The sequence below is a fragment of the Schistocerca nitens genome, chromosome 9 (genome assembly GCF_023898315.1).
Source record: "Schistocerca nitens isolate TAMUIC-IGC-003100 chromosome 9, iqSchNite1.1, whole genome shotgun sequence".
Taxonomy (NCBI): Eukaryota; Metazoa; Arthropoda; class Insecta; order Orthoptera; family Acrididae; genus Schistocerca; species Schistocerca nitens.
The window spans coordinates 414,961,829-414,984,817 of NC_064622.1; the positions used below are offsets into that span (position 1 = coordinate 414,961,829).

Consider the following 22,989-nt stretch of genomic DNA (forward strand, 5'->3'; position numbering starts at 1 on the left):
GCATATAGTGGATACGTGACCTATTCAGCGGAACTCGAAACTCAACCACCCTTTGGCGCAAGTCGAGGAATCTGTAGTCTACATGGTCACAGAACCATATGAGCCTCTGATTCGGACCCTCCACTCGGCTCTGTACCAGAGATCCGCAATCGGTCCTGTCGAATATGCTGCAAATGGCCAGTTCTGCTTTCATCTTGTAAGCAAGACTGGCAGCCTTTATCACTTCTGTTAGCCGCTCGAAATCAGAGAGAATCTGTTCTGATCCAAAGTGACGCACATCATTGGTACCGACGTGAGCAACCACCTGCAGTTGGCTGCACCCTATGTTCTTCATGGCATCCAGGAGGACCCTTTCCACACCTGGCATGACTCCACCCAGTATGCACACAGAGCGCACATCGGTTTTCTTACCCTTCTTGTCAGCCAAGTCCCTATGGGGCCCCATAACGCACCCCGAAAAATCGTTGTTTGTCGAAAACAGAAACAGCTGTTAATACAAATAATTTACATGACTGGAGTGGTTTTTCGATTTGGTTATGTCTTTATGAGACTGTCTGCTAAATAAAACGACTCAGTCCTTTTCGCTACTGCAGCAATTGGAACACACGCCAGATAAACAAGTGTTATTTTCGTACGAACCATCATATTATTGTTCCTGATTTACAAATACAACACGATGGAATACACGACATACTGAAATCGCATGCGTATAACTAAAAAATAAACATATTGCTTAAGTAAGCGGAGAAATAGTCTCATATGTCCGTGGAATACACTGTTTCTCACGTACAAGATCCACAATACGAAGTACGGCTTCCTTTGATAAGCAAAATCTGGATATAAGCTCGGAATCGGCGTCATCTCTCTTTCTTTTCCTTCCTCATTCTCATGAACAGTTCAGCCAAAATCTCGCAATAGCTCCCTGCATCCGTCACTATCTGAGGCAACTTGAAACGGTATTCCCCAGTTAAGCTCGCTAACTGGCCAGAAATCGCTGGTTAAGTTATCTCGAGTTTAATCTCCGGTTAGTGTGTATTCCGGGTTCGTACAACGCGGTTTTCGAGCTATTCCGTGAATAGAGCTTAACCGGCTGCTAACGAGAGATTGTACAACTGAACTGTCCCGTGGTGTTCCGAACGTCAGCCACGAGATGACAGCGCAAATTTTTGGAATGGCTTATGTGGCGTCACTCGAGTGGCGCCACACGACTTTGCGTGTTCCACAAGTAACCCCAGTTTCGTCACTTTAGTGTTGACCAACTATCACCACTTTTGTTGTATGTCAATGGAATTCAATCGTTGGAGCGATTGATAATTTTTTCTCTAGTTTGTATCTTTGATTTTTTTAGTTACTTTGTACGACTTTACGATGTTCTTTGATCTGTGAAAATTGAATAACTGTTTTGTAAATAAGCATTGTTGAAATGTGTCATTGTTTTTATTGAGCTGCTGTTACTTGTAATTTAAGGTTTAATACGACGTAAAATTCGGAAGAGGAGCAATATTTTTCTTGTGAGCTTTGGGCTGTTGCAAAGGACCGGCAAATCCTGGAATGATAGGTAAGTTTCTTGTGTGTTAGAGCATCTAATGATTGTGACAGCGCTTGAGAATTGCCAGACAGTTCAGTGTTTATCTTATGAATGTACAGTAAATTACTGCTGTATTTTCTGACACGTCTAATTTTATTTGTTTAGTGCTTCATTGCCTACATATTCCTTTGGTGGTACACTGATTGTCAATTTCTTTTCGAAACCTCATGAGCAACTAAGAATTTCTGTTTCAAGATTTTTCCCAGTAAAGTAATGTTCCTTCCTCATGGTTATCACATGTCCAAAAGCCGGTTACATTCTAATTTCTTCTTTTACGCTGTTGATTCTGAACGAAATACTTTCCAAAATCGATCTCTTGTTAGACCTTTTACGGAAAATGATTATTAAACGCCTCGCAGCGGTGCAAACTAGTATTTCCCGAACCATCCATTGTGCGTTAATGATTCTTCAATCAAATCTGGTTTATAAATTAATGTATCAAGATATCGTCATGATCAGTATGAACGTCTCATCAAATAGTACATAGGCTATTAAATGATTGATTTCTTTTTGTTTAAACTTTTTTCCCCCCTGATATCCAATGTTTGATTGTCCATGCAGTTAACAAATATTACAAAATCTGACAAGTTTTGATCATTCACTCTTTAAATTTTTGCGCCTCTTAAAAATTGAAGCTTGGTTTGACTTTCTGAAGGTTGTGACGGACAGTTTTGAGTTCAGTTCTAATTCTGTTAAATCTGTTGAGTTGTGTGTGGTGAAATTTTAAAGCTCTGTAACTGTGGTTTTGCTTGATGTGCTACGTTTCAATGGTGTTGTTGTTGTGGTCTTCAGTCCTGAGACTGGTTTGATGCAGCTCTCCATGCTACTCTATCCTGTGCAAGCTTCTTCATCTCCCAGTACCTACTGCAACCTACATCCTTCTGAATCTGCTTAGTGTATTGATCTCTTGGTCTCCCTCTACGATTTTTACCCTCCACGCTGCCCTCCAATGCTAAATTTGTGATCCCTTGATGCCTCAAAACATGTCCTACCAACCGATCCCTTCTTCTAGTCAAGTTGTGCCACAAACTTCTCTTCTCCCCAATCCTATTCAATACCTCCTCGTTAGTTACGTGATCTACCCACCTTATCTTCAGCATTCTTCTGTAGCACCACATTTCGAAAGCTTCTATTCTCTTCTTGTCCAAACTGGTTATCGTCCATGTTTCACTTCCATATATGGCTACACTCCATACAAATACTTTCAGAAACGACTTCCTGACACTTAAATCTATACTAGATGTTAACAAATTTCTCTTCTTCAGAAACGCTTTCCTTGCCATTGCCAGTCTACAGTTTATATCCTCTCTACTTCGACCATCATCAGTTATTTTACTCCCTAAATAGCAAAATTCCTTTACTACTTTAAGTGTCTCATTTCCTAATCTAATCCCCTCAGCATCACCCGATTTAATTTGACTACATTCCATTATCCTCGTTTTGCTTTTGTTGATGTTCATCTTATATCCTCCTTTCAAGACACTGTCCATTCCGTTCAACTGCTCTTCCAAGTCCTTTGCTGTCTCTGACAGAATTACAATGTCATCGGCGAACCTCAAAGTTTTTACTTCTTCTCCATGAATTTTAATACCTACTCCGAATTTTTCTTTTGTTTCCTTTACTGCTTGCTCAATATACAGATTGAATAACATCGGGGAGGGGCTACAACCCTGTCTCACTCCTTTCCCAACCACTGCTTCCCTTTCATGCCCCTCGACTCTTATAACTGCCATCTGGTTTCTGTACAAATTTTAAATAGCCTTTCACTCCTTGTATTTTACCCCTGCCACCTTCAGAATTTGAAAGAGAGTATTCCAGTTAACGTTGTCAAAAGCTTTCTCTAAGTCTACAAATGCTAGAAACGTAGGTTTGCCTTTTCTTAATCTTTCTTCTAAGATAAGTCGTAAGGTTAGTATTGCCTCACGTGTTCCAACATTTCTACAGAATCCAAACTGATCTTTCCCGAGGTCCGCTTCTACCAGTTTTTCCATTCGTCTGTAAAGAATTCGCGTTAGTATTTTGCAGCTGTGACTTATTAAACTGATAGTTCGGTAATTTTCACATCTGTCAACACCTGCTTTCTTTGGGATTGGAATTATTATGTTCTTCTTGAAGTCTGTGGGTATTTCGCCTGTCTCATACGTCTTGCTCACCAGATGGTAGAGTTTTGTCATGACTGGCTCTCCCAAGGCCATCAGTAGTTCTAATGGAATGTTGTCTACTCCCGTGGCCTTGTTTCGACTCAGGTCTTTCAGTGCTCTGTCAAACTCTTCACGCAGTATTGTATCTCCCCTTTCATCTTCATTTCAGGTTTCAATGTAAAATCCTTAATTCAAACAATCTTCAAGTAGCTTAATTCAGGCGACTACTTTGTTCATCACTTTTGTTTTATTTATTTAAATTGCTCTGCACTACTGCTTCAGAGTATTTCTTGGTAGGCCCTACTTGTTTCTAGCTTGTTTGAGATTACTCTTTTGTTGAATGCCTTCTCGGGTAATGTAGGCCCAACTCATTTACTAGTAAGCCTAATATCTTATCTGGGTCATTCCATTGCAGATAATCAGATTGGGGTTGCATAATGGTTACAGATTTTAATGAGATTTGAAACAGTTATTACTGGCAGTAAGGTAAGGTCATATCTCAGGTATTGAAATGTGTAACCCCCATGGACTGAACTAGACCCCCCCCCCTCCCCCAAATTAATTGTTTTGGCTGCTTTTATTTGTCTTTTGTATACAAGAAGCCACCATGTGTGACCTCCTAACACCTGTACAGTTTTGCAAGTTTGCATCCCCTTTTTCTTTTCTTTTTTTCTTTCTTGTCAGTGACAGTATGGAAATTATATTTGGTATGTATAGAAAGGTGGTCAGACTGAATTCACTGAGCAAATTAGTTGTCTTACCTGCATGCAAACTACTTATTGGATTTTGAAACTTACGAAATTGTTGAAAATCAGTTTTGCCCCTCCCCTCCAAATTGCAATGTGCACAAGGTCGCACATGCTCCAAATTGCGTCATTGTGTAACTAGCTTATAAGTGTAATTACCCCTAAAATATCTTTGTGGTACACCTATGCATAACTTTTTTGCTGTACCCTTGACAATGTGTATGTGCCGAAAAGGACAATATTGCAAATGCCAAAGAATTTTACTCAAGAGAAACATTAGTCTTGCAAACATTTTCAACCTGCGTTAGTAGGAACAATATGTTTCACACTCCAAACATGTCAAATTATTATCTAAATAGACGTTTCGCTCTTGGTAGTGCTGAAAGTTCTTAAACAACTGGAATATTTCAATTTCAGTTGTCCTGTAAAATGTGTGTTGTCTGCCTGTTATAATGTTTGGCACAGTATTTGTTAAATGTCTCTGTGTTGCACCCAGCTGACTTCACTGGTTAAAAAGTAAACTTTAGCTGGTCCAATTTGATACAGGACATCTTTATAACAAAGGCAAGGTACCACTTAGAGTTATAGACACACATAATGTAAGAAGATGGCCTGATTCCATGCCGCAGCAATATTTGTTGGTATTGTTTTGCAGACTGTTGTGCCTCTGCGTTATGTGAGAGATAATCCAGACCATGTTTGATGAAGGTTGAAGTTTGGTACATCGTACTACATCCTTTCTGGCAGGTATAAAATGGTGATAATGCCTGGTGTTTGGAATTGTACTGCACTCACCAAACCTTTCATTCAGTGAAACAGCATCATTACATATTTTCAATGTCTTCTGATGACACATAGAAGAAGTGAACACCCTTTTCTCCCTTGGGATGCATATCTCAAAGTGCTTGTGCAGTGACGATTGGTTGTGTGAACTTCATGGAGACTACTTGTGGCAGCCAATCTTTTGACTGGCTCCAGCTCAGTTCCATCACAGGTGCTATTTCCATGGCTAGTGGCAAAGGAATGCCACAGGCAGCATCAATTCCAAAGTCCTCAAAATGCACTGTCAGATATTTTAAATTTTTTCCAATTTTTATATTGAGATGATGTCCATTTGGAAAATGGTGAATTTTTTTATAAGCTTAGTGTTGCATCTTTTGTGTAGGGGATAATGGTTTTCCAATAATAATGTACTGCAGGTGTCAAATGAATGAGATACAAATGGTCTTTGAAGTTGATGATGTTGACCTGATTTTCGTATATACAGAACAAAAGGATGCACCATGGCCTGGGATTGTTGCTTGTGAAATGGTTGTGCTGCATCTTTTACAAGAAGAATAATTCTCTGAAAAATCTCAAGAGTTTCTTTCAGTGAAGCTAGATAGGCCTAATGTGATTGCTGCTTTACTACAAAATGATTACTTTTCAGCAATTCCGGTTTATTGCAAAACTTGTGTATGAAATCTTCAACTGTTTCCACCAATTAGTGTACACACCGATATGTTATGATCCACTGTATAGAGGGCTGCTGTACATCTTCAGCTAAACACAGTGTTTCTGATTCTGCAAGAATTTAAGCTCTTAAATTATTTGTGTGTACAACACTTTTAAGAGGTCCATTGCCTTTGATATGGACTGTTCTGAAGAGTATTATGATATTTTGGTAAAACACCTGAATCCATCTGGCCCAGCTAAAACATACTTTTTAATCAGTGAAGACAGGTGGGTGAAATTCAGGAACATCCTGAAACCATATACTCTGCCAAACATTATAAGTGGCATATGGGCTGGACAACTGAAACTGAAATAGGCCTACTCCAATTTTAGCACTACAAATGACAAAGATCACCAGTCATCAAGGTATGTGCTTCCTATGTGACTTTCTATTTAGATAATGATGGATATGTTCAGAGTGTGAAACATAGTGTTAATACTTATTCAGGTTGAATATGTTGGATAATAATGTCTCTCCTGTTTAAAATTCTGTGTCAGTTGCAATAGTGTCCTTTTTGACAAATACATATTTCTAGACTACAGTAAAAAAAAAGTATGTATTGGAGTACTTCATAGATATTTTGGGAGGAATTAAACTTAGCTAAAAGCTACATAATGAGGCAATTTGCAGTGTGTTGTGACCTTGCACACATTACATTTTGGGGTTTCCAAATAATGTTTTTTGACAGTTTTGGAATTTTCAAAATGTGTGTGTGTGTGTGTGTGTGTGTGTGTGTGTGTGTGCAAGTAAAACAACTGAATTTGTTCGATGAACTTGTCCATCTCACCTTTCTATACATACCAAATATTTCAGTACTGTCATCCACAAATGAGAGAAAAGTATTGGAAACATGAAAAAATAACTTATGTAGCAATTGGTATGTGTATCATCTGAAAGATCAACCACTGCAACGCGTTATTGCTATTTTCCTACAAGGGAGAGGTGCTAGCTAACTAATGAGACAAGCATTTGGGCTGTATCTGTTTTCATACAGGATCTAGGTTGTCACATATGAGTTTTATTATTATTGTTATTATTTAAATGGCAAAATTAGTAACTTTGGGGCAGTCTCTGCCCTCCCCGGGGGTTACACATTTCAGTGCCAGAGATATGAACTTACTTTAATTCAGGTATTAACTGTGTCAAATTTCATTAAAATCTGTAGGCCTAACCATGAAGCAACCTGCTTTGGTTAAAATCTGATGATTTTCAGTAGCAGCACACATCATCTTATTGAAGGAAAGTGCAGATTTCATTTTTTGTTACTAAAATCTCTCCGCTTGTTATTTAATATAATACACATAATTTTATTTATCAAGTAGCAGTATTTCTCCATCTTGAAATGTAAGCCACAGTTTGGAAGAGGTACCACTTTATGTCAGAGGGAGGATGTGATACTATAATGATGGTGCCCCTGCACACTTTACAGCACCAGTTTGTGCAGCTTTAACCCATACCTTAAGCAATTGCCCAAGGAGGACCTGCACCTTGGCCTGCAAGATCCCAGTACCTAACCTCATCAGATTTCTTTCTTTGTGTCTACATGAGAACTGAAGCGCACACATTTGTAATGCGTCACACATTTTATTTTGAATATTGGGTGCCCTGCTTTGTAAATACTGGCTATTATCTCTCGAGAAATTTGTGGTACAAACCATCGAACCCCGTCAGTTAAGTACTGATAATGGCTACTGTAATGTCACATCTTGGTGTTTGAATTGCATTTTTTAATGGTGCTATTTGTTGCCATATTTTCATCGATTCTGAGAGAAATTATATTTTTAATCTCTACTGTTACAGAGGTTATAATACAATCTTGGTTTATCAATCTTTTTGCCCTCTATGATAAACATTTTTCAAAAATTCGTACTGGTTATTTTTAGTCTGTTACAGAGGTTATCATAATACAATCTTGATTTATCAATCTTTTTTCTTTCTTTTTTTTTTAAAAAAAAAAAAAAGAAAAGAAAAGAAAAAAAATTCACACTGGTTGTCATTGTCCCCACTAAAGCTGTAGAACTTTCCTTATGACACTTTTGTTCATTTTCTTTATGATAAATAAAGTTCATTTTGTGATAACCATAAAGATTTACTCATGATACACAAATACATTGATAATCGTGTAATACAGTCTTCACTTGATATATGTAGCTAAAAATCATTTTTTGATACTAGCTTCAAATTCTTTACTATTAATTTTGTTTTAGCTTGTAATGTGTATCATGGTACCCACTGCGGCTATAGGGTTTTCTCTGGTAATAGATTTGCTCATCTTTTCAACAAATAGTTAAAGTTCTTTTGGTGTGATAATCATATCCATTTACTACTGATCTTCACATATATTCGTAACTGCGTATCAAAGTCTCCAATTGAACAATAAGGTAGAAACACCATTCTTTGACAATGCTCCAGTCTTTGATATTTACATCAATTTAATTAAATAGTGGGAAATGTAAAATGAAGTTAAATTTAGTAATAGTGTTATTGTTGACAGATCTGTGATATTGTAGGGAGTCAAGCAACCTTTTAAAATTAAGATCAACTGTAGCTGTTAATTTTAAAAAGAGTTATGTAAGACTGGTTTGTAAATTAGGTTCTAGTCTACTGTACGGTGTCAATTACTGGAACAACTGGAGCATCTTGTTCCAGATTTTGAACCCAAGTGAAATTACAAGCCTGAACAAATGACAAAAACTGTAGAAGCTGTCCAGACATTCACCCTAATGGCCACTGCAACCAAGCTTGGTGTGTCAAGGGTATTACTGTCCATGTTTAACACCTCTTGTAATTGTCTCATCAAATATTGTTTATATTTTACTTGGTTCATTTATTCAATGCAAACTGTTACATAGCCACAGTTTTGAATATAATGTTAATGTTAAAGTGCAGTACCACTACACTCTCAAAGATTGCATTTACTCTTATGTTCGCTCAGATGCCTCCATTTTCCTGCATTTATTTATTTCTGTTTATCTTATTGATGTTGCTTATGTTCCTTATGTATTCTGTAGTTACATTGATAATTGTTTCTTCTTTTAATTGGTTTGTATATCACTCTCCATGTTTTGTACCTCCTGATGTAGCCTCGTCAAGTACTAATTTTATTTTATTTTATTAGTTTTATTTATTAGTAGAAACTGTTATGTAGGCATGCTGTTCCTATTTTGTGTTGAAGTTTTTCCTGTCTACTCCATTTTTATTTATTTATTGTTCAATTTTTTTACTTCTTCATTGCATTACCACCACACTGTCAAAGACGTTACTTAATCTATGTTTCTGCTTCAGTCTAGACATGTTACTTCTCTTCCAATGTTGTTTGCAAACATTGTAACTTCATTGGTGACAATGCTTAGTAAATGTCTGAAGATGGCTTTGTGAGCGGAAAACCGATTATCACAATAAAACTAATATTTTAGAACAAAAGCAAACTGGTGCTTTTCATTTATTAAATGCTGAAACATCTCTCAGTCAATGTCACATCCTTGCCCTCTTTGATCAGATCTGGAATGAGGATGAGTTCCCATCTCAGCAGCAAGAAACCGCGATCGTTCTGGTGCTGAAACCGGGTAAGAACCCTGCTAGAGATGGACAGTTATCGCCCAATCGGCCTTACTGACATTCTCTGTAAGTTGCCCAAATACATGGTGTGCAAGCGGCTGTGTTGGCTCCTTGAGTCTCGTGGCCTTTTGGCTGCATCTCAGGGTAGTTTTCGCAAAGGCTGCTTCGCTACTGATAATTGGGTTCACCTGAAGTCCACCATCTTGACGACCTGTGCATGTCATCAACACCTCATCACTGTCTTTTTCAGCCTACAGAAGGCTTATGACATGATATGGCTTCACCACATCCTTACTTTGTTGAGAGTATGGTCTCTGTGGTTTAATCCCGATTTTTGTCAAGAACTTCTTGTCGCATGGTACGTTCCGGGTTCGAGTAGGTGCTACACTTAGTACTCCCCAGCTGCAAGAGAATGGGGTCCTGCAGGGTTCTGTACTTAGCGCCTCCTCTTTCTGGTGGCCATCAGTGTTCTAGCGGTAGCTATGGGGTCTTCGGTATTGCCCTCCTCATAAGCCAATGATTTTTGTCTTTATTATTGCCCCTATAGTATGGGTGTTGCTGAGCATCACCTACAAGGTGCCATACAAAAGGCGCAGTCTAGGTCTTTCAACCATGGCTTTCGGATTACAGCCGCCATGTCTCGTGTCATTCACTCCTGTCGCAATCGTAGTGCCCACCCACATTCAGAGCTAGACCTAGACGATCAGTTACTTCTTGTAGTTGAGATGCACTGCTTTTTGGGATGGTCTTCGATTCCCAGCTGACATGATTTCCACACCTATGCCAACATAAGCAAAAGTGCTGGCAACACCTCGATACACTTCACTGCCTCATCACACTAGCTGGGGTGCAGATCACTCTGCCCTTTTGTGGCTCTACAAGTTCCTGATTCTTTCCCGTATTGATTATGGGTGTCATGCATGTGGTTCAGCATCACCCTCAGCATTGCGGATGTGTGACACCATTCATCATTATGTGGTTTGACTTGCGACAGGAGCTTTCTGAACTAGCCCTGTTAATAGCCTACTAGTCAAGGCTGGAGTCTTTCAGGTACCTATCAGGCGTTAACAACAGCTGCTGAATTACATTATTCATGTTCATAGCTTCCCTGAACATCTCAACTACTGTATACTTTTCCCTGGAATGGAGTTCCACCTCCCACAACAGCTACCCAGAATTTACAATTGGTGCATGCCTCCAGTGTCTGTGTTTGGAGCCGTAGCTTCCTCCATTGTTGCCTATGGTCAGGGGACATTGCATCTGCCCCCATGCCTTATACCCGACCTCGGATTTGATCAGAAGTCTCCTTTGGTCCAAAAATTTCTTCTGACCTCACGATTTTTCGTTGCCTCTTCTTGGCTATCCTTGAGACATATCTGGATTTGGTAGTCGTAATCACAGATGGCTCAACAGTTGGTGGACGAGCAGGCTTTGCATACACACATACATTGTGCAGTGAACTCCACTCTCTGCCAAATGACTGCAGTGTCTTCACTGCTGAATTGATGACCATTAAACTAGCCCTTAGCCATATTCATTCTTGCACTGGTATGAGTATCCTAATTTGTAGTGACTCCCTTAGCAGCTTTGTGGCTGTATACCTTTGGTACTCTCCTCACTCGCTCGTTACATCTGTCCAGTATCTTGTCTCTGACCTCCATCAAATTGGGCAACCAGTCCTTTTTGTTTGGACCCTGGTCATACTGGAATTTTGGGACGTGAATGAGATGACCAGTTGGCCAAGCTGGTCACCAAGATGCTAATCCTGGAAATGTGGTTCCCAGAAATGGACCTTTGCTCATTTATGCACATCGATTTCTGGAAGTCTGGAACTCGGAATGGTCTGCCCTGATCTCACCAAAAAAATGAGGACAATTAGGGAAACTACAACCATGTGGCAGTTTCCCCCGTGTGCTTCTCACAGGGGATCCACTGTCCTTTGTTGCGTCTGCATTGACCACATTCGGCTGACCTGGGGCCACATTCTCCGACATGAGGCCACATTCTCTGACATGAGGATCCTCCTTACTGCTGATGCTAAGCCCTCCTGTCGGTGTCCCTCTTACTCATAGTCTGCCCTAATTTGGCTTCTTCGAGGCGGCATTGTAATCTTCCTGACATGCTACCTCTGGTGCTGGCATAGGATGCGGAAGCGGCTGACTTGGAGCCACATTTTGCACGCAAAAGTGATTTCTATTCATCCCTGTAAGGTAGGGTTTTTGACCTCATGATAGCCTGAGGGGTTGGTGGGACACCCCTCACGTGCTGCAGCCCTGCCCCATTCTTCCCGACTTCCCCTCTGTGGCCTTTATCCTTCCCACCTTTTTTTATTCTTTTTTATTTCTCGGTTTTAATGCCTTGTCTTGACTGATCTTTTAATGACTTACCTGTGCTGCCTTTTTTTCTTGGCCTTTATCTATTTTTTTATTGTGTTAATATAATAGAGGGAAACATTCCACGTGGGAAAAATATATCTAAAAACAAAGATGATGTGACTTACCGAACGAAAGCGCTGGCAGGTCGATAGACACACAAACAAACACACACACAAAATTCAAGCTTTCGCAACAAACTGTTGCCTCATCAGGAAAGAGGGAAGGAGAGGGAAAGACGAAAGGATGTGGGTTTTAAGGGAGAGGGTAAGGAGTTATTCCAATCCCAGGAGCGGAAAGACTTACCTTAGGGGGAAAAAAGGACAGGTATACACTCGCACACACACACACACATATCCATCCACACATATACAGACACAAGCAGACATATTTAAAGACCTCTTTCTTTTTTTTTAAAAATGAGTGTTGTCTGAAAGCTGACGCAGTTCCTCAGCCACATACTCCTGACGATCAAGTACCACGGTCGTGGAACCCTTGTCCGCCGGAAGAATGACGATGGATCGGTCAGCCTTCAGATCACGGATAGCCTGGGCTTCAGCAGTGGTGATGTTGGGAGTAGGATTAAGGTTTTTTAAGAAGGATTGAGATGCAAGGCTGGAGTCAGAAATTCCTGGAAGGTTTGGAGAGGGTGATTTTGAGGAAGAGGAGGTGGGTCCCACTGCGACGGAGGATGGAACTGTTCCAGGCAGGGTTCAATTTGGATGGTGTCTTGGGGAGTTGGATCATTAGGAGTAGGATTAGGATCATTTTTCTTCGTGGCAAAGTGATATTTCCAGCAGAGAGTACGAGTGTAGGACAGTAAATCTTTGACGAGGGCTGTTTGGTTGAATCTGGGAGTGGGGCTGAAGGTGAGGCCTTTGGATAGGACAGAGGTTTCGGATTGGGAGAGAGGTTTGGAGGAAAGGTTAACTACTGAATTAGGGTGTTGTGGTTCCAGGTGGTGTTGATTGGAATTTTGAGGTTTTGGAGGGAGTGGAGCTGGAAGTGGGAGATTGAGTAGATGGGAGAGACTGGGTTGGTGTGCAATGAGAGGAGGTTGAGGTTTGCTGGAAAGGTTGTGAAGGGTGAGTGAGTTGCCTTTCCGGAGGTGGGAAACCAGGAGATTGGATAGTTTTTTGAGGTGGAGGGCGGCATGCTGTTCTAATTTATGGTTGGCTTGTAGGAGGATGCTCTGAACAGCCGGTGTGGATGTGGGAGAGGAAAGATTAAGGACTTTTATTAAGGATAGGAGTTGACGGGTGTGTTCATTGGCTGAGTTGATGTGTAGGTGAAGGATTAGGTGGGTGAGGGCAATGGATTGTTCAGTTTGGAACTGGTATAGGGACTGATGGAAAGAAGGGTTGCAGCCAGAGATGGGAACTTTAAGTGTGAGGCCTTTGGGGGTAATGCCAAATGTCAGACAAGCCTGAGAAAATAGAATATGGGAGCGTAATCTGGCTAGGGCGAAGGCATGTTTGCGAAGGGAATGTAAATAAAACTTAATGGGGTCGTTGTAGGGGTGTTGTGAGGGTGACATGGTATTAGAAGGTGGAAAGTGTAACATGAGGCTGAAATGAAAATGAAAATAAGAATATATGGGGAGAGATAAAGGTGGACTGGAAAGTAACTGGAGATCTGGTGTGAAAAAAGGCGAGAAGGTGTTGGTTACAGCTGGGCTATGTTGGACTTCGGTTGGTAGACAACGATGTGCACAAAGGTTAGGTGGTTGTGTTGCCGCCAAAACACGTTAAAGGACGGAGAAATTCGGGAAAATTTCGAAAAAACTGCGTGTAATATATTAAAAGGAGTGGTTTTGTGGTCGCAGATTATGAAAATGAGGCTAACAATTGTCTGACGAAGAAATAATGACGTTAAAACCTGTGGGAAGCGGATAAAAATTATCAGTGATGTGGGAAAAACGGAAATGGAAATAAAGCGAAAGTTATTAGAACTAGCCGAAATGGTTGTTTAAAAGGTGAAAGGAACTGTTTGTGAACTAGAAATGGTGGATTTTATAGCGACGGTAGCGTTGAAAGTGGTAAAAAAAAAAAATTGTTATGGTTTGGAAGTGGGTTACATATTATTGAGTATATATAGGCGGGATAAAATTGTATAGCAGATTACGGTAAAAAGGAGAAGGTGAATACAAAGTGAAACTACTGGCGAAAACAGAAAGAGAAAATATGACAACAGAAAAGATTTCGGAATGCAACAGTGACAATAACAAACGTAATTGTTGGGTTCAAATTACTAATATCAATATAATAGAGGGAAACATTCCACATGGGAAAAATATATCTAAAAACAAAGATGATGTGACTTACCGAACGAAAACGCGGGCAGGTCGATAGACACACAAACACACACACAAAATTCATGCTTTCGTAACAAACTGTTGCCTCATAAGGAAAGGGGGAATGAGAGGGAAAGACGAAAGGATGTGGGTTTTAAGGGAGAGGGTAAGGAGTCATTCCAGTCCCGGGAGCGGAAGGACTTACCTTAGGCGGAAAAAAGGACAGGTATACACTCGCGCGCGCGCACACACACACACACACACACACACACACACACACACACACACACATCCATCCACACATATACAGACACAAGCAGACATATTGTGTCTGTATATGTGTGGATGGATATGTGTGTGTGTGCGAGTGTATACCTGTCCTTTTTCCCCCTAAGGTAAGTCTTTCCGCTCCCGGGATTGGAATGACTCCTTACCCTCTCCCTTAAAACCCATATCCTTTCGTCTTTCCCTCTCCTTCCCTCTTTCCTGATGAGGCAACAGTTTGTTGCGAAAGCTTGAATTTTGTGTGTGTGTTTGTGTTTGTTTGTGTGTCTATCGACCTGCCAGCGCTTTCGTTCGGTAAGTCACATCATCTTTGTTTTTAGATATATTTTTATTGTGTTAGTTACACTTAGGCTTTCCAGAATTTGCCTTTCGCCTCAGTGGGTTGAATTTTTTAAATTTTTAAATCTATATCAGAGTGACATTTGGCATTATTTTATTTAGTTAATTGGTCGTCTTGTCCCCCCCCCCCCCTCTCCCCCGCTACATTAATTGAACCACCATCTTTAACTTTTTCAGTTGCTCTCGTTTTTTCTTCTATCATTCTTTTTCATCTTGGAATCTTTGTGTGATTCTTTTTATTTAGCCATCATAATATTTAAACATTTGAAACTGACAATTTTTTGGTTAAACTTTCATTGCTTTGTGCTTTATTTATGACACACATCAGTTTTTCCGTTTTTCTGTCTGCATCATATTTAATCACGCGAGGGGTCATGGGTATTGGCCTGTGGTGCATATACAATCACAGCTGCATTGAAAACAAATGGGCGCCACATGCCAGTGGGAAATGTTCTGTGATAGTGGCAGCAGTGGATGAATGGCAAATGTTACCTGATTACAGTGTAGCATCAGTATGTATTTCTTACTAGTACTGATGTTTTGTTTACATTCGTGGCATAGTGCAGTGCTTGTGTAGACCGTATGGTTGTCTGATGGAAAATGGATTCATAAATAGAGGAAATCTGAAAATGGTTGGAGGAATTGAGTTTATTTGAGGAATCACTTTTCAGAAATGGCAATCATTCTGACCCAGACTGTCGTGCTCCTTCCTTAAACGAGAGTAATAATGGAGATGAAGTAATTTCTTTGAAGGAACAAAAGGTACAAATGCAAACTATGAATATGTCCACAAAAGGGACAAACAAAGTTTCAGCATCACTGATGAAGACAGTGAAAGTGAGCTGTCACCTGAAGAGAGATCTTGTACTGATGGGCTCCCTAAGTCACTAATAGAGTGGTGTGAAGTGCAGGGAAGTGTTTTGTTGGGTAACTGTGGAGCAGGCAATACACTTTTGGACAATCTACCAGCAAATATTTGTCCGATGCACATTTACAGTTTTTTCTTGATGAAGAAAAGTGTAATTTTATAGTGAAGGAAACAAACTGTTGTGCTGAAGGAAAGATTAAAAGTGGAATAACTGCAGAGACTGCATTACTGTCATGAAGACTGACATTGTGGAGTGATATAACAGGAATACAACAATATGTTGTTATTAAATAATCTTTGTAGTGATTAATCCTGTAATAATAATAATAATAATAATAATAATACAATATTTAAATTTCAACCACAGGAAATAATTGTGCTGTATGTCAAAAGCTAAAAGCCATCTGACATGATGTGACACAGAAGCTGGTTTCATCACATTGTGTTCCTGATTACAACTTCTTATAGGTGTTGCACTCTTTTTAACTGCATGGAGAATTTGTTGCTTGTCTGCTTTATTTTTGGATGCATTCATAATATTTTTTGGAGTAAATGAGTCTATGTTTGTTTTTGTTTCATATAAAACAGCTTTCATTGCCTAGTGTTCTGTCGACTAGTGTACATTTATATATGAAGAAAGTAACTGTTTTTGCAAGAACATATACTGTTGATGACCGTGCAGCTTTTCCCTGGAATAAATGATGACTAACTGAAACCCTCAGCTGCCGACAGGTGTAGTTGATATACCTCGATGTGGACAGCTGAAAATGTGTGCCCCGACCGGGACTCGAACCCGGGATCTCCTGCCATGTAAGCAGGAGATCCCGGGTTCGAGTCCCTGTCGGGGCACACATTTTCAGCTGTCCACATCGAGGTATATCAACTACACCTGTCGGCAGCTGAGGGTTTCAGTTAGTCATCATTTATTCGTGTACATTTGTTCTCGCATAATGAATCCATGTGGGAATTGCATGATTTAAATGCATTGTAAGTATCTTGTTTGTGTCCTGTTTTATTTTAGTTTGCATCCACTTTTGATGCTTTCTTGAGAACTCCATATTAGCAGATTTTGATATAACTTGCATTGTACTTTGTTACGTCTGACAGAATGAGTTTGTATTCCTGCATTGAATGGTGTTGCTTCTTGCCATTGAATATGCTTTATAGTCTTGCAAACTAAGACTTTCTTCTTTGCAAATGCGAAAAGTGCCTCAGTAGTTAAGCAAATTTGTTAATCCATTATCAACAGATACTACAAACAATACATTTTAGCAGAAATTATTGTACTGCAATCATCTTCCCATTCCCACTTCAATGAAAATATAAAACCAAATAACACATACTCTCGTGCTTTCAGCATTGGCTCTTAGGGTGACTCCTGTATAACTAGAGTTTACTGAGTTTAATAGCATTCAGTACTATGGGAGTATGTTCACACCATACCACACAATCCCATGTACAAATATGCACTTCAGTGTAGAATATTTTTGCTGCCAAATAGTAACTGGCACAATAACAACAAACTCCATCACTAATACTACAAACTATGGGTGTTGATAAAATATTGATATATTGATATTTTTTCAAAAAAGTATTGATATATTTCGGCGATATATATATTCCCCGATACATTGATAAAGTGATTTCAAAACGGCAATATCGAGTGCCAATATTTTAATTTTAAATTATATTTTTTTCACAATTTTTGGAAAATATTAAAAAGTCGTTCTTTACAATTTTACTTTCACTGTGTGAAGGAGTCTTACTACTTTTTGAGCATTCATCATGTCCAATCTTTCTCATTGACTACATGGTAGAACTCTGATTGCACTGAGGGGGTGACAGTATGACTGGAATAACAAGATTTCCGATGTGAAGAAACAGCACACCAGCTGCATTAAAAAACAAATTTTAATGCAACTACTGTGCTATTTTTTTACATCGACACTCTTCTAAAACATTTGCTGAAAATTATGAACAAAAATCTAAATGAGAAGATTGGTCAGTGGAGATGTGTGAGGGGAAATGTTGCCGTAATCGGTGCTCAGTGCTATGAACAGAAACTGCAATGTTTAGCTTCACCACCCAGTTCTGACACTACAGTTGGTAGGTTGCTCGCATTTGCAGAGATGAAAAAAACAGGGAAGTCGAGATGAAGTGTTCTGGACAAATCCAATATGTGACGAAACTGAATGATGGACCCATCAGATACTTTTTATTCTGGCACTGACATGCAGTTACCATTGTTAACAAAGTGGTTATTGCCAAGCGTGAACATGTATTGTTTTCGTTTAGATCCTTGCTCTAAGGAGGTTAGGCAGGCTGCCAGCTTGTTGATTTACAGAATATCTAACAATAAATCAGTACTTCAGTATACAGCTCTAAAACCGGTAGTATACAATGTACAGCTGATATTTTTGTAGGCAGGTATGTTGATATTTTTCCACCGATATATCAATACCTTTTTTTGATATATTGAGAGCTGTAATGATATTTTTTTAAAATATTGATATATTGGATTCCCCATATTTCCAAAAATATCAACAGTTCTATAAAGAAACATGCTCATTGACAAGAAGCAACATCATTTAAAGCAGAAATACATACTCATTCTGTGACAGGGTGTAATAAAGTAGAATAGCAATTCTGCTGACATGGAGTTCTCCATTAACACTACAGTGGCAGAAGTGGTCAAAATGACACCTGTCATACTTTTTTCCCTTCATTGTCATATACAGTTTATTTACTTCATTAATGACATATGACTTTTCCTAATTTTCTCTCCTCCTTACGACGATGTATTATGATTTACAAAATAATTATATTTTCTTCGACATTTCGTTCGACATACCTAGAATGCCGGAAGGAGTCAACAACCCCACTGTAATTTCTCTTCTGAATATACATAAATTATTCAACTATGAACGGCAACAGCCAGTAGTCACACAGAGCAGTTGCTGTTTATTGTTTCAACTTGGCATGTGGAAATTACAGTCTATAAGAGCTTATATCACGTCATTCAGGTAATAGTCTTTGTCTGCGAAACATGTTTCCAAACTTGTATTGTTAGTGTGGACACTCTGATGAGGAAGTGTTACATCTCTTAAACAGTTCCAAGTTGAATTGGAAATTGACTTTGATGAAGATGATGATTACGTACCTGGGACAAGTGAAGATGATGATATTGTGAATGGGGAGTGCTAGTGGAAGAGGATTCATATGCTGACTTTTGTCAGTCATTGCCTTTTTCATCACAACAGGCACAGTTGAAAGCATCTACAAAGATGATTTCTAGGGATGGAACTATGTGGGAAATTTCCAATTATTCATCTTCTGGAAGGAGGTCGGCTATGAACATTCTGAAGGAGAGGCGAGGTCCTATTGCTTACGCAGTGAGTAGACGACACTGTCACCAGTGCCTTCCGTCTTATTTTTGACGAAGCAATACTGCATCTGATGAAGAAATACGTAGATTTAATGTTCAAAAAGTACTAAAGAACAGTGACTGGACTGTCACGTGAGGAAATGGCGAAACTGACAGCCATTATGTCTGCTCGAGGTGTCATTTGTACAAAAGGTATGTCTGTGGATGATCTATGGTTGCACTCTGGGGACCTATTTTTGTTAAGGACATTATGCCAAGGGACAGATTTCAGCTGTTCAGGAGCTTCTCAGATGTCTTCATTTCAATGAAAAATCAGTCTGAGCTAAATGCTTGGCAGCTGACAAATTTGCTCTTGTATTAGTATTTGTTCTTACCATCCACGGGAAAATATAACCATTGATGAGAAACATATGCCAAGCAGAACAAAATGTATGTTCACCCATTTCATGTCCAACAAACCAGACAAATATGGTCTCAAATTCTGGTTGGCTGTTGATATAACAATAAAGTATTATGTAATGCTTTTCTGTGTGTTGACAAAAAAGACACGCATAGACTGAAGCATCTACATGGAGAGTGTGATGTTCTGTGTCACACGGAGCCATATTTAAATCAAGCAAGAAATGTGATGACAGGCAACTTCTTTACATCTCCTTGACTTGCTGAGAAACTTGAAGAAAAGAAAACAGCATTACTCGGAGCAGTGAACAAGATCTGCCATGAAATCCCTGATGAAGTAAGAAAGTCACATACACTAAGTGATCAAAAGTATCCGGACACCTGGCTGAAAGTGACTTACAAGTTCGTGGCGCCCTCCATTGGTGATGCTGGAATTCAATATGGTGTTGTTGCCCCCTTAGCCTTGATGACAACTTCCAGTCTCGCAGGCATACGTTCAGTCAGGCGCTAGAAGGTTTGTTGGGGATTGGCAGCCCATTCTTCACATAGTGCTGCACTGAGGAGAGGTATCAATGTCGGTCGGTGAGGCCTGGCATGGAGTCGGCGTTCCAAAACATCCCAATGGTGTTGTATAGGATTCAGGTCAGGACTCTGTGCAGGGCAGTCCATTACAGCAATGTTATGGTTGTGTAACCACTCCGCCACAGGCTGTGCATTATGAACAGGTGCTCAGTCATGTTGTAAGATGCAATCACCATCCCCAAATTGCTCTTCGACAGTGGGAAGCAAGAATGTGCTTAAAACATCAATGTAGGCCTATGCTGTGATAGTTCCATGCAAAACAACAAGGGGTGCAAGCCAACCCCATGAGAAACACACCCACTCTATAACTCCACCACCTCCAAACTTAACTGTTGGTACTACACATGCTGGCAGATGACGTTCACCGAGCATTCACCATACCCACCCCCATTGGATCGCCACATTGTGTACCGTGATTTGTCACTCCACACAATGTTTTTCCACTGTTTAATCGTTCAATGTTTACGCTTCTTACACCAAGCGAGGCGTCGTTTGGCATTTATTGGCGTGATGTGTGGCTTACGAGCAGCCGCTCAACCACGAAATCCAAGTTTTCTCATCTCCTGTCTAACTGTCATAGTACTTGCAGTGGATCCTGTTGCAGTTTGGAGTTCCTGTGTGATGATCTGGATAGATGTCTACCTATAACACATTATGACCTTCTTCAACTATCGGCCGCCTCTGTCAGTCAACAGATTAGGTCGGCATGTATGCTTTTGTGCTGTATGTGTCCCTTCACGTTTCCACTTCACTATCACATTGGGAACAGTGGACCTAGGGATGTTTAGGAGTGTGGAAATCTTGCGTACAGGCATATGACACAAGTGACACCCAATCACCTGACCACATTCGAAGTTCATGAGTTCAGCGGAGCACCCCATTCTGGTCTCTCCCAAAGTCTAATGACTACTGAGGTCGTTGGTATGGAGTACCTTGCAGTAGGTGGCAGCACAATGCACCTAATATGAAAAACGTTTTTGGGGGTGTCTTGAATACTTTTGATCACATAGTGTATGCTGAAATACACTCCACCACCATCGTGCATCATAGTGGCAACACAGACTGCGCCATGACTATATACCAAGGAAAGAAGAACAAAAATGTCATTCTTCTCAGTACACTGCATGCTGAAGTAGCAAATGCTAGGAAGGAAAGGAAAAACCTGAAACCATAACATTTCTCAATACAACAAAGTATGCAGTGGATGTGGTTGATCAAATGACACAAATATATACTACAAAGGTTGCATGTAAGAGACGGCCCATGTATGTTGTCTACAACATCTTGGACATGGTGGCAAAAAATGTATGGGTCATCTACAATGTAGCAACAAACAAGAAAATGGAAAGGAAGAAATTCATACTTCAGCTGGTGATGATCGCACTCAAAGCGAATAAAAGAACAAGGACATCTGGAAAAAAGATATGGCTTAACAAGCACTAACACAAAGTACATGTTTAAGCCAAATATGAAAATATTTTATATGGGGCCAAAATGACCAATTTCCACTGTTTTAGGAATCTCAGAAACTCCACAGTACTAGTGTTAAATATGAGAAAGTACGAAAAATGAATGTGAACTATAGTACAGTATGAGCAATATGGTTACAATGCATTTAAATCAAGCAATCCACATACATGATCTGTAAACAGGAAGCGGGAACCTCTCTGTGAGCTAGTCTAGTCCTGGAGAGCGTGCAGAGTGGGTTGCAGACAGGTACAGTGTGCTCAGTCACGCATTAGTGCATGAAAAGTAGGCATGGAAATTAATAATTCAAGTCAGTTTTCTGTGAAAAGAATAAACTGTGATATTTTTCAGTGACTGGACTGATTCTGAAAAACAATTGCTAACACAAATCAAATTATGATACTGTGTGAATGTTGGACTTTGGACATCCTTGATCCAGTCTCTCTTAACTTAAAATATATTATATGCTGTGTTTAATACAAAGTGTTTCTAATTTAGAGAAACCTTTATCGTAATTCATGTGAGTTTACTAAGTTATGTAGAGCAGTGAGCGTAGGACTTTGATATGGCACATGCCACTTTGGCACACAGTTAAGTACTTTATTAAGGAGATATGTGTATCTGATAGTAAAACGACTCACAAATGCTCTAAAAATCAAGAGTACAATGTCAAACAAGTACCCCAAGCTAAAGAATTCAACATTCAAGAACCAACATTAATCCAAAATATAGGGTAGAGAACTTACAAATGGCTCAGCATGGCAGGACAGCACCATCTAAATCTTCAGATACGACTGCTACAGAGAAATGTTTTTACTCTTCTAATGCAACTGCCACAAGAAAGAAAAAAGAAGAGAGAAGACAAGTCACGGTACACGATGAACATACACGCTACAAGCAGATGCAACATCACAATACGCAACAGCCGTTAGTAGCAAAAAATGACATGTATTACAAGTGCTGTAGGCGAGCATTTGGAATTACTGCAGTATGCAGTAATAGTGCCAAAACTGTGTGTGATGAGTCCTAACTGTTTCTGGGTGTTCTGTAATATTCTGGACTTTTTAAACTGTTAGTAGAGAGAGCTAACATTAAGTAGGAGAAATTTGTCAGACTGCGAGGATGAAAAAATGGGCAGATTAAACAAGAAATTTCGAATAACAGATATAACGAAGGAAGCACAGAAAAGGTGGATGCATCCCAAAAAATAAGACAGGAAAATTTAGAGGTAAGACTATCTTAGCAGCAAAGTCAGGTGTTCTAAATTGACAAACACAGAAATAGCTTCAATAGAGACTTGTAGAAAAATTGTCAGGCAAGAAAGTACCTTCAAGAGACTTGAAAAAAATTAGATAGGCAAGCAAGTAGTATTGAAGAAAAATGCGATAGGCAAGAGAAAGTAATCGAAGAATTAAAAATAGAGATGAAAGTGGAATTCCAAGCAGTGAGGTTTAATATGGAAAAACAAAGT

The 22,989-nt window shown here is 39.6% G+C and overlaps 1 protein-coding gene across 3 annotated transcripts in view; it reads left to right on the forward strand.

The window, feature by feature from the left end:
- Positions 1-1,393: 1,393 nt before the first annotated feature.
- Positions 1,394-22,989, forward strand: part of LOC126203200 (lebercilin) — a 201,566-nt gene continuing 179,970 nt past the window's right edge. For all 3 annotated transcript variants that reach the window (XR_007540240.1, XM_049937442.1, XM_049937443.1), the window contains exon 1: positions 1,394-1,558. The gene's annotated coding sequence lies outside the window, so the exon portion shown is untranslated. The remainder of the gene's footprint in view (positions 1,559-22,989) is intronic.